The 12,696-nt window shown below is 37.4% G+C and overlaps 1 protein-coding gene across 6 annotated transcripts in view; it reads left to right on the forward strand.

Moving 5' to 3' along the window:
* Positions 1–12,696, forward strand: part of LOC137273489 (uncharacterized protein C1orf21 homolog) — a 71,258-nt gene that overhangs the window by 27,176 nt on the left and 31,386 nt on the right. For 3 of the 6 annotated variants that reach the window (XM_067806197.1, XM_067806201.1, XM_067806202.1), the window contains exon 2: positions 3,749–3,879. The gene's annotated coding sequence lies outside the window, so the exon portion shown is untranslated. Of the gene's footprint in view, positions 1–3,204; positions 3,476–3,563; positions 3,622–3,748; positions 3,880–12,696 lie in introns of those variants that run through there. The other 3 variants (XM_067806199.1, XM_067806200.1, XM_067806198.1) reach the window with 3 other exon arrangements.

Genomic DNA, 12,696 nt, shown 5'->3' on the forward strand with positions numbered 1-12,696 from the left:
TGACTTGGTTGACACATGTCATCGGTTCCCAATTGCGCAGATCGATGCGCATGTTGTTGATCACTGGATTGTCTGGTCCAGACTCGATTATTTACAGACCGCCGCCATATAGCTGTAATATTGCTGAGTGCGGCGTAAAACTAAACTCACTCACTCACTATTAAATAGAACACAAGTGTTGGTTATTGTCCGTTATATATTTTTATATCAGGGTTGAGAAGGCAGTCTTAAGTATTGACAGATCTGAGGGTGAATAAGTTGTCCTTCTTAAATGGACAGTATTGCATGATTGTTAAAAGACGTATCAAACTAGCAGTGGATTGCATTTGTTGAATTGCCAGTAGCAATCAATTGGTGGTAAAAAAAACAAACTGTCGATGCATCATTGAGTGTGACTATAGATAGTTTGGAAATTGACTTCCGTTGATAAATTTAGAGCACGAAATACAGGAAGTACCAGTTATCCATCCTGTTAACTCTTTACTATCCAGGCTAGCTATTCTTGAAATGTTCATAACCTTACAAACTTCTCACGTCCATTCTTAACACACTGGCTATGATCAAAGTTGAGAATTCTTAGGACTGTGAATGGTCTGTGAACTGTGGACTATCGCTAATGGTTAGAATAGTCTTTTCCTCCTCCTCTTAGTTATCCCTAATTGCAGGTATCCCAGAATACAATCACTTATCCCTCAAAGAATAGTATTACTTGTTGCTGACTGAACAGTGTTAGTCCTTCATTGGAAAATGTTAATACAATTTCTCTGAATATTAATACTACTCATGACTCTGTTACTCTCCCATTCTCAGTGAATAGTATTATCAGTCTCTCATTGAATAGCGTTACTTAAGCCATAGCCTCTCTCTGATTGATATTACCAGTCCTTATCACTGAATTGTGTTGTCTCTCGCTGGCAAGTGTTAAGGCATCAGATACAGACCCGTGCCAGTTATATTCGGACACTTGACGTAATTTCCATAGACTTTACATGTTATTTCAGTGTAGCATAAATAATTTTCATGAAATGACTTCAATATGAATCTTTGTAATATTTGACAGGCAAATGTGGAATCGATCTTTGCTCTGCGCACATAGTATCAATTCCGTTTTCCGACCACTATATAACTAATGACATTACATTTATCACTTATGGTTCCACAATGCACAGTCCTGTGCGCTGCCATGTTAGAGGACTTCTCAGCACCATACACATGTTGATTAAATTGTCACCATTCGATAAATAAGCAAAGGAAAATTAAACAGAAATTATGCAATTGTAGGTAAGATGATTCCTGACAAATGTGCAAAATTTGAATTGGATCTTACGTAAATTAGATTCATGAAAATTATTTATGCTACTCTAAATTAACATGTAAGTCTATGGGAATTATGTTATGAGTCTGAATATAACTGGCACTGGTCTGTATGTTGTCAAGGATCCTTCACTATTTTGAGCTGCTATTTCTTTGATGAAATGTATGATTTAAACCAAACAAGTATTACAGATCACTCAGTGAATGTTACTAACCCATCTCTGAATGTTATTACTTGTGTTCCTCCCAATATTCATACTTGTCCTGGGGCAGTCAGATAACCTAGTAGTAGTGTTCGCTTTTCACTCTGAGCAACCCATGTTTGCCTTGAAAGTTGACTATGCTTGTCGTAAGAGGCGGCTAATGGGATTAGGTGGTCACTTGCTGACTTGGTTCCTAACTGTGCAGATCGATGCTCATGCTGATGATCACTGGATTAACTGGCCCAGACGCATTTATTTACAAACTGTTGCCGTATAGTTTGAATTTTGCTGAGTAATGTGTAAAACTAAACTCGCTCACACTTCATGCCAAGGACCTGCGTTCAATTCCCCATGTGGGTATAATGTGTGAAGCCCATTTTTAGTACTTCCTGCCTTGATACTGTTATAATATTGCCAAAAGCAGCCAAGACCAAACTCACTCATGCTAGTCGATTTCTGGATAGTGTTACTATTTCTCACGTATCATTACTAGTCCCAAGAGTATAGTATTTCTAATCAGTTATTGAACAATACTTGTCCTTCACAAAATTATATTACTAAGTAGAAATGCTGATTTCTAGTCCTTTGCTTAAATAGATTCAAAAATGCTAACTAAACAATGTCCCAAACCTCTTGCTGTTTTGTTACATGCCTTCCTATGCATGAATAGTGTGACTAGTCTTAACAAACATAGTATTATAAATCATTCACTGAATGTTACCATGTTCCCAGTCCCTTAGACTAAGGCTAAGTCTCTGAATATATATAATTTTGATAGTAACAAACAAACAAACAAACCTATTGTAAATGAAAAGGAGCTCCAGGCAGATTCAACTTGAACCCTAGGAAATCTAGACTTGCTTCATTTAAGGCTTCAGCACTGCAGAGAAGGCTTGGCATTAGGCAAAATGATGTGGTTCAGGCATTATGAGACAGACTACCAGTTCCTCAGTGAAACGTTATTCCTACACTATGATATGTGTAAGCTTTTCTTAGCTGAATAGGAGTGGTGGGGTCGCTTTGTGGTGAAGTGAAAAAGATCACGGTTTGATTTCCCACAGTGTGTGAAGCCTAATTTTGGTGTCTCCTGTTATGATGATGCTGGAATATTGCTAATAGTGTCATAGAACTAAACTCACTCACTCACTCTCATAATGTTAATGCAAGTTCTCCTCGTATGACTCAAGTCTCATTGCACCATTAGCACAATCTACAGGTCGGTGTTCTGAATCAGCCAGCCTCTTGTCTTCGTGGCCAGACATAACACATTTTCATGTTCAGCTTGAGAGCAGCCTAACATATATATTAAGCAATATAAATCAATACCTCATTCCCTTTGGATCTTAAAAAGTCAAATTACTCTCACTGATGTGCTTAACCCATCATTTCAGTGCCCAAACACACACATGCTAAATATTTCATGCATTTGACATATGGCAGTTCATTTCATGGTCATCCAACCATGGCATGGTCAATAGTAAAAATCACCATTGGAAGCTGTCATTTAAGGAAATCAATTATCCTGATACAATAAACCATTGTACAGGGAATCTCTTCACGCACTGTCATTGCTGCACGTGCCCCGAAAATATTTACATACCATCCATGGTGCCAGGCCTACGAGGGAGAGTAGTGGCTATAGTGTTGTCATGGTAACACTGATCAATATAATGTATTATCTGAAATTAGTGGGCTGCGTGTAGAAGGCGAGATGTAATTCCTGCCATCCCATGTAGAGACAGGGCTGACCATTGGCTACTGGGTGTATAAATCGGGTGGCTGGTCACAATTCACCGACAGGGCTACGCTTAGGAGGAAGAGACAGTGAAATATTAATGAGCCATGTTGAGGGAGAAGTTGGGTAATTAGGGCAAACTGTGCCGTGTGATGCCTGTGACAAGTACATTTATATAGACAGAAGGCTGCTCTCACTAACACATGTGCCATTGATTATCAGTGTAAGTGGTTTCCAAGGAGGATAACAGTTTGGTTTTATGTGATTGACAGGAAGCTTATCCATGCCATTGATTTGTGATGTCACAGCGACTGTCAAGGAATTTCACCCCAGCCGGATAAACTGTCAGCAGTGTTATTCTGTTTATTGGTAACCATTCAACAGCAAGTCCTTGTCAATATCAGAGCAAATATGTGCCTTGCTTGAATCTGTATTGTGTATACATGCTGACTAGCTGACCACTTCTAATAGACGTGTCTGTTTCCTCTCCTTGCAGATCCGGAGTGTATAGACTGGCGGTGGGTGATATGGACTCATATTCCCTGGCTGGGCTCAGCTAGTGTGTGTCATGACTAGGATATACATTACTATGGGACTCGCTGTTGATGGATATAGACTGTGAAACAGGTGAGTGTGCAGACAATGTCAATGTTACTCCATTAGGGACTGAGGTGAGGGATTTAGCACATTATAGCACAGGAAATACAGATTAGTCCTCATTAGTCCCAGGGACAGCATTACAAGGGCATTGTGCTTAAATACATCATGGAGGGATGTCACTGTAGATTGGGTAGACTGATGTATTGAGAAGATAAATGCAAGTATAAATCTTTCATGTGGTAATTTAGCTGCATTCCCTTCGAGAAAAGTCTTTCAATGTTTCAAAATGTTTATTCAAATGATTATGGATTGAATGACCTTGAGAATATTTTGACACATCCTTGCGAGCATTTAACACTCTGATGATAACACTGTCTCGAACAATTCAGATAACTCAAGTTGATCAATTAGATAAATGTCAACAACAAATGCTGTATGTTCAGTCTAATGTCATATAGATATGTTGTTAAATTTCTGCAGGTCCCCCGTCAAATATGAATAGGATTCTTTTTATTTATTTGGTTGATTTCAAAGAAACATTAAATGTAGGGATTTTTACTGAATTTGCTAAGGTGTCGATATTTTGGAAAAAAGAAAGTAATTCACCAGTTGATGGTAATTTAGTTATAGCAGATGATCTGACCCGGAAGCGATGCTGAGTTTCATATAAGCTACGTATTTGCGTATAATATGCTGTAGAACGTTGATGATACATGCAACAAAACTAATTGCCAGATTATGAAAAAAACGCTGAATATTTACATTTACGCTATGTCAGAATAACAATGCATATTTATCAAAATACCAACAATGCGTATCCATATCAAACTAAAATTGAGTCCAAATAAAGTTAAGGGTCTCCAAATTTCCGTGGTTAAAGGTATCTTGAATTCTAAATGAAATTTTCATGCTCAACACAGAATTCCAGTCATGGTTTGTGATCCCTTCAGTGATTGGCCAGTCTGTAAATAGCGACCAATCAAATAGCTCTTTTCTTTTCGACATGTCCTTTTAACAGTTGATAATGTCGAAAGCTGAAACACATTTAAAAATAAAGTATTTTTTTACAAAAACTATTTCATCAGAGGACTGCTAGATAAAGTTAAGACATCTGTGCTGTTTCACAACAGGATCCAGTTGATGGCAATATCTTAATAGAACTTGTAACATTAGCTGGTCATGGCAGCAAAACAGATGAAGATGAAAGCACATATTATCTATTTCAGAACAAGAGGATAAAGCCATATTAGCTGTTAGCAATAATTTATAGTTAACCCGGAGGATTTTGTCTTAATTCTAATTTTAAATGCTGAAAATGTGGCAATTCTTAAACATATTTGACAAAAATACCTGAATTTTAAAAATATTGTGGTTGTTAAAAAGTATATATACCCACTTAAAATGTGAAGTACCCAGTTAGTTTTAAATGTATGGGTATCATACCCATAGTCAATAGCTTATCTGGAGCCCATGAGATGACTCATCTTTCTTCCTTAAATTGTTTTTCAGCAGTAACCAGTTGATAAAGAGAAAGTCTTTTAAGAATATCAGGCAGTGAAAACACATTATTACAATAAATGCATGGTTTAAGTGCGATCTCCATGTGATGATAAAATACTTTTGAATTTACAAAAGGAAGAGTGAAATATTGTGATCTTTATAACATGTTGCTAGTCAAAGGCAAATCCCAGGTGTGGGAAACGCAGTGACCTTAGTTGATGTGTTTCACTTGCTGGCCCTATGTGACATAGACAACTAAAACTTCACTTTTATTTAATCTTGCATTTATTTTGTGACAAATGTTTAGTGAATCTTACAGAGCCAGATCTTACAGAGACATACCTAGCCCAAGATATAAGTAATAGCAAAACAGAGAATTTCCCCAAGAAATCTTTGACAGAGGAATTTGTTAGATGCTTTGGCCTGTTCATTCTTGATGGGATTCATCTGAAAGCTGTACTACTGCTTGTCTGCAGAAGTATCATGTGCCTGACATTAGGGATGAAGTTAGTGTAATTCAATATCGGCAAGTGATAATGTTGGTACATCACACATTGCAACATTGGACAAGTCAATAAACACTTTCTCTGTTTCATTAAGGGATGGTGTTGTAGCCTCATGGTAAAGGTGCTTGTCCGTTACACCAAAGATCCTGGTTTGATTCCCTACATAGGCTCAATACCTACAGCCCATTTCTCATATCCCCAGACATGTTCTTGCTTGAATATTGCTAAAAGAGGAATAAAACTTTCATTGTGAAAGGGGGCAGTGGGGTAGCCTAATGGTTAAAGTGTTCACTCATCTTGATTAAGATCAGACTTGAATCTCCACATGGGTTCAGTGTGAAGCCCAATTCTGGTTTCCATTGCTGTGATATTGCTGGAATATTGGTAAAAAGGTGTGAAACTTGACGTGCTCACTGGACATTGTGAAACTGAAATGAAAACAGACAGCTCATATATCAGGCATCTTTCAGATGAAGCTCTGTATGTGCAATGTGTTTGGGAAACATTGTAAACTACACATGTATCAAACTCAATGGGACACCTAACTGTACATGTCGTTCATTGTCATCATAGTTCATCATACACATTTTGTCTAAAATGTACAGCCATTGGTTGGTACATCAGTTTGTTTTGTCTAAAATGTACAGCCATTGGTTAGTACATCAGTTTGTTTTGTCTGGTGTCTAGTTGTAAGCATGTTTGTAATATTTTTAGTTTAGGTCAGACCAGTTTTGTTTCTTGTTTTATGTATTTTTGTCCTCAGAAAAGTCAGGTGGGGGGAAAAACCTTTTCACCATTCAAAGTACTAATCCTTTTCGATGCATAAGTATTTCACTTTCACCAATTTATGAAATGTACATGGGGCAGTAAAAAAAAATGATCGAAAGAAGATATATATTTTTGGCCAGTGAAAATTATTTTTTATTTATTTATTTTTTCACTTGTTCTTGAACAAATAATATTGTTTTTGGATTAGTTTGAAAAATGAATTGATGTCTTCATTCTGATGGGGAACATAAATTGCATCCTGTGCTGCTTGGAAGAGGTGGCGCAGTAAGATTCCAGGTTTGAAGCCATCCCTAGCAACAAACAATGTTTACAAGAGACTTTCAGTATTACTGAACAGCAATAGAAACACAGGTTTTAAAAATCAGTGAAATGTCGTGAAGGTGAGCACACATGTTTATGTCTGCTATTTTAACACTTGACAAAAACCCCCAAACAGATGTGTTTCTTTTGCTATTCAGCCTAGATTGTGTGGGTTGAGTTGGAGACTTGATGTATTTGTTGTCCTTGTAAAGTGATTGCATCACCAGTCACTGGATTGTCTGGTCCAGCCTTGAAGCAAAAACAATGAGCAGTCGTATAGCTTTTGGAAAATGTGTCTTTAACAACAAATACATTCTTTTGTTCATGCATGTCTTTAAGACATTTTGTATTTGGTAGTAAACTGTCTTAGAAAAATACAAATAATAGTACTTAGTAGAGCACAGCGTGTAATTTATTATGGGAAATGTTTAAATGAGTTGCTGAATTTCCTGTCAGTTCAATGATTGAGAACTTAAACATATTTCAGGTTATTGTTTCGTGACTTTTTTAACTGCGATTGATTTGAAAGAAAAAAGGCCTGTTTAGAATTGGTCTTGGGCAACCCATGATTGTTGTAAGTGGCTACTATATGCCTGTTCAATAAGGGTTGTTATCTCCCTTTCTGGATTGTCACCCTCTGTTTTTCCCACTTCCAGAGAGCAAAATGTTTGTGTCAAAATGGTGGAAAGTAAGCAGAGCATAACGAATGACCAGAATAAACTTCTTTTGCGCAACAAGGCAGGGTTTCTCATTTGAGCACTCAGGATTGGGGAAATCTTAATTTTCACCCTCTAAGCGAGATTCAGGAAGATTACATCAAAGAGAATCAAGAATGCAAGGTCACTCGGTTTACTACCACACCTGGCAAAGTACTGAGTATATGAAAAAAGGGATTCAAGTGTTGAGAACATTCCAGTCATGTGATTATCCAATTTGTACAGCTATTTAGTCTTGAGCAGGAAAAGAACTGTTGATTCCCTCAAAACAAAAGCAAAGCAAAGTGACAAATGAAAGCTAATGCATTTTATGAAGATGGTCGCGTAAACAGCATCACATATGTGAAATAGACACCAGTCGCTCCCATTGTCATGTCAAGTGCAAAGTGATTCTGTCAATTTTGGGTGCATCATTCATTTAATCAAAATGCGCCTCAAATATTTTTCTGTCAGTTATTCCTGTATAGAACATACACTTATCATCAGAATGTCCTCAAGTGCTGTGTCAGTCTACATACTTGAACTCCTTCAGTTCTCTATGTCTATATTTCATTGATTGCGTCAGTCTGACAAGAAACAAATGAAACTAATGACTGTATGTTACTATTGTCAGTCTGCACACTTGAAGGAATTTCTGTGAATGACTCCTGCTTATGCTCACATGACACATGTGTTAATATCTGATGTATCCACTGGTTCACAATAATCATGAAGCATACTTGAGGGCTGTGAAGAAAAGATCCACATCATCAGAATACACTGCTGTCAGCATTACTAGGAACACTTGAATCATTATCAGAATACACTGCTGTCAGCATTACTAGGAACACTTGAATCATTATCAGAATACACTGCTGTCAGCATTACTAGGAACACTTGAATCATTATCAGAATACACTGCTGTCAGCATTACTAGGAACACTTGAATCATTATCAGAATACACTGCTGTCAGCATTACTAGGAACACTTGAATCATCATCAGAATACACTGCTGTCAGCATTACTAGGAACACTTGAATCATCATCAGAATACACTGCTGTCAGCATTACTAGGAACACTTGAATCATCATCAGAATACACTGCTGTCAGCATTACTAGGAACACTTGAATCATCATCAGAATACACTGCTGTCAGCATTACTAGGAACACTTGAATCATCATCAGAATACACTGCTGTCAGCATTACTAGGAACACTTGAATCATTATCAGAATACACTGCTGTCAGCATTACTAGGAACACTTGAATCATTATCAGAATACACTGCTGTCAGCATTACTAGGAACACTTGAATCATTATCAGAATACACTGCTGTCAGCATTACTAGGAACACTTGAATCATTATCAGAATACACTGCTGTCAGCATTACTAGGAACACTTGAATCATTATCAGAATACACTGCTGTCAGCATTACTAGGAACACTTGAATCATTATCAGAATACACTGCTGTCAGCATTACTAGGAACACTTGAATCATTATCAGAATACACTGCTGTCAGCATTACTAGGAACACTTGAATCATCATCAGAATACACTGCTGTCAGCATTACTAGGAACACTTGAATCATTATCAGAATACACTGCTGTCAGCATTACTAGGAACACTTGAATCATCATCAGAATACACTGCTGTCAGCATTACTAGGAACACTTGAATCATTATCAGAATCTGCGTTCTGATAGATGTTATTTCTTCAACAGTCTCGTCAGTTACCTGCGAAAAATAAAAACATGTGGTCAGTGTCAGATTTACCTACCTGTTTAACTGTTTCATACAAGTGACTAGTGCAGAAAACAAATTTTGAATGAATCACACATTAAGTAATGTAACCTGAATACAATAAATAATTTTAGAACTTGAACAGTCAGGCTGAAATCGAAGCTGGATTTACAAAGAGTAGCTTGTCATACACATCTGTGATCAGAAATTCACAAACAAGCCAATGCAGATATGCCTAAATTGTTTCAGCTTTTGGAAAGAGAAGAGAGTATTTGTGTTTCTTTTTAACGCTGTGTAATATGCTTAGAGATTTTATCAAATATTTTGCTTGCATTTAGTGTGGATAAATCTATAAAAATGTAGTTGTTGGGCCCAATGTTTAGATAAGGTAAGATAATTCTTTATTATCCCCAAGGACATTTGTTTTGCATCATATGCAGTCCTCTAGTTAGTTTCTTTCATAAAGCAGCCATACATCAACATTCCAAATGGTGATCATAAAAACATTGCTTTAAATAAACAGAATATACATACAGCAATTTAGTACACAAATATAGCTATTGACTAGAAGTTTTATACTTGGAGGACAAGTTACTCACTGAATTTGTTGTTAATACATTCAATACTAGCTCTAACAAATGAGTCGGCACACAAAGCTTGCGTCCAGTGGGTAATGATGAATATTCCTTAAAGTGTTTGTCAGCAGGATGACATAAAATTTTGTTTGCCTCTATTTTGTAAAATGCTGTTCATAACAACTGCTGATACTTTTGATAGGATAGATATTTGCGGGGAAATTGCATTAGAAAACAGTTTTTCTTACCTTGTCACTTCAAAGATGTTAGTAAATCCGTCCATCAGGATAAATACTGTGCCCCAGTGGGTAAACTTTTACTAGCAATATATTTGCCATTACTGACACACCCTGTCATTCTTTTCGCTGAACTGAAAATGTGTAGTGACATTGACAGTTTGTATTCACTGTTACCCAACCTTTTGTACAACCTTCTTTGCTGGATAGCGGTGAAGAGTGACACTTTTTTCATGATCTTGTTATTAGCAAGGGAGATAACAACCCTTATTGAAGTGGGCTGTAAGGATTTGGTGGTCAGGCTCGCGACGTGGTTCAGTCATGTTATTCCATATTGCTTGGACCTGTGCTTTTATTCACTGGATTGTCTTGTCTAGGCTCAATTATTTACAGATTGCTGCCATTTTGCCAGAATATTGCTAAGAAAGTTATTGAAAGTTTACAAATGAATTTATGACCAATCGTATATAGTTATTTACTGTAGAATGTGACATCCACCTTCACTCTACTCTTTCCCTTCCAGTTCAAAATCAGTACTTGCAGGAAAAGGCCACTGTGCATGTCATAAAAGGCGACTAATGGGATCGGGTGGTCAGGCTCACTTACTTGACTGATACATATCATCGGTTCCCAATTACTCAGATTGATGGTCATGCTGTTCATCTCTAGATTGTCTGGTCCAGATTCGACTATTTACAGACCGTCGCCATATAGCTGGAATATTGTGAAATGCAGCATAAAACTAAACTCGCTCAGTATTTACAGGAAATATATTTAGATGCTTATGAGAGACTAGGGGCTTTCTGTACACAAGTAAGATTTTCTTGAGCTATACCTTTTTCATTGTGAGTTTTCTTATAGTATGTAATTCAGGACAGCCATCATCGAATTATTTCTAAATACCAAAAACTATGTAGCCAAGGAAATTCGAGACTTAATTGTAATTATCTAATCAGCAGTCTTAATCCTTGTCACTACTGCATTGTACATTGTGTTGTCAGTCAACCTGTACCATACTGTCACTGTCGTTATTTACCGTATATGGCATTCATCGCCTAAATGGTCATCCCATTGGCCTTGCCATCACATCAACTGTACAAGGAAGAGTTATTGTTTCTCTGTCTGTTCACTGTTGAGTCTTTGCCTGTCCATTGTTGTCAAAAACTGTAAAATGAGAGAGTGAGTGAGTGAGTTTAGTTTTACGTCGCGCTTAGCAATATTCCAGCTATATGGCGACGGTCTGTAAATAATCGCGTCTGGACCAGACAATCCAGTGATCAACAACATGAGCATCGATCTGCGCAATGGGGAACCGATGACATGTGTCAACCAAGTCAGCTAGTCTGACCACCCGATCCCGTTAGTCGCCTCTTACGACAAGCATAGTCACCTTTTATGGCAAGCATGGGTTGCTGAAGGCCTATTCTACCCCGGGACCTTCACGGGTCAAAAATGAGAGAGAGAGACTGACTGACTCACTCACTTACTCACTCACTCACTCACTCACTCACTCACTCACTCACTCACTCACTCACTCATCATACATAAGACCTAATTCACAGTCGATGCACTACATACCTACTCAATGACAGTTTTCCAGTAAGGGCTGATTTCAGTTAATACACAGAAGACCCCATGTGGCCCCTTTTCAAATTGAACATGAACTTAACATTAATTGAGTTTGGGGCTTTTGGCAAAAATTAAAATAAAAAAAAATACTGATTTCACATTCATTTTCTGAATTTGTCAAACTGGATCATCATTACACATTGATTTGTTTTGGTTTTGTTTGTATTTCTAATGATGTAGAAATATGATATTTAATCTTTTGCTCTGACTTCTGTAATGAAGGTGCCTCATGAAATACTACATGCCTCATAAATACTTAGGCTCCACTAGACCTGCTTGGCTTCCAGCATTGATCATCTGAGGAATAATTTAGATTTGTTTAGACTATAAGGAGACATTTAGTTTGTAGGAGATGACACAAAATTTCACCGGGTGTTGTGTTTTGTGGTTCAACAGGTCTGCCTGTGTCTGTTACAGGCTATGAGTTGATCACAACATGAAGCACAAATACTGACCCTTGGGATTGCTTGCTGTCAAATCAGCTTAACAGTTTTGGACAGTTTGATTATCATGTCAGTAATGTAATATGACGCCTGCTAGTTCCAAAACATGTGGACACACAATCTGCATGCTGTAAGTTAAAGGTCACATGCAACCAAAAAATCAAACATAATTAAAACACATTTATCACTTATTCATGACATATAATATACATTGCTGATTTTAAAAAAACAAATAAACAAAATTATAAGCGTACAATCGCGATTCAAAAGTGCAATATTTTGTACTTGGGCTTACTTCCCCCGAAACGAAGGCCTCAGGAGACCGAACCCAGTCTTAGCACCTGGATGTGCACTCAAGTGTAACGACGGATTCTGATTGGCTATTTCATTTGCTGATCTGCTGAGGGTTCATTGTGTGTAAAG

Source organism: Haliotis asinina, chromosome 2, assembly GCF_037392515.1.
Source record: "Haliotis asinina isolate JCU_RB_2024 chromosome 2, JCU_Hal_asi_v2, whole genome shotgun sequence".
NCBI lineage: Eukaryota > Metazoa > Mollusca > Gastropoda > Lepetellida > Haliotidae > Haliotis > Haliotis asinina.